General features: G+C 64.7%; 1 long non-coding RNA gene across 1 annotated transcript in view; it reads left to right on the top strand.

Annotated features, from left to right (window-relative positions):
- LOC113942678 overlaps positions 1 to 474 on the top strand; it is a 1,118-nt gene extending 644 nt beyond the window's left edge. The window contains exon 3 of the long non-coding RNA XR_003526000.1: positions 391 to 474. This is a non-coding gene — a long non-coding RNA (uncharacterized LOC113942678). The remainder of the gene's footprint in view (positions 1 to 390) is intronic.
- Positions 475 to 487: the final 13 nt, after the last annotated feature.

Below are 487 nucleotides of genomic sequence, written 5' to 3'. Positions count from 1 at the left end.
GCAGCCACAGCCAGGCCCAGCCCTGGGGCTGCCCGAGCCCCAGCTGCTGCAGGCTGGGCTTGGGCCTCCCTCTGCCACCCCTGCCCACGTGGCTGGGCTTGGTGGGCACTGGGCTGAGTTCCACCCCCCTGAGCTCCTGGTGCTTCCTGGGCTCATCCCTGCTGAGGGGGAGGAGGGCAGGGCCAGGGGCCATACTGCTGGGAGCCCGCTGGGGAGCAGGGGCTGACGGAGCTTTGTGCCCAGGGGTGGCCACGCGGAACCTGAGGAACCGAAGCAAAGAGCAGCTGGATGAGATCTGCAGTGGTGAGTGGGGAACATGGGCTGGAGGGGACGTCTGGGGGTCTCTGCAGACACAGGGCTTCATCTCGGCTCCGTTTCTTTTGCTCACAGCCCTTCAGCCCTTGAAGACAGACAGCAATGTAGTCATCTCTTCCCTGGCAGAACAGACCATCAGCATCCTGGAGGCTTTAGGACCAACACCAAGCCC

Source organism: Corapipo altera, unplaced genomic scaffold (assembly GCF_003945725.1).
Source record: "Corapipo altera isolate COAL_440 unplaced genomic scaffold, ASM394572v1 48694, whole genome shotgun sequence".
Classification (NCBI taxonomy): domain Eukaryota; kingdom Metazoa; phylum Chordata; class Aves; order Passeriformes; family Pipridae; genus Corapipo; species Corapipo altera.
The sequence above is the reverse complement of the archived record's forward strand: the minus strand, read 5'-3'. Positions and strand labels throughout refer to the sequence as shown.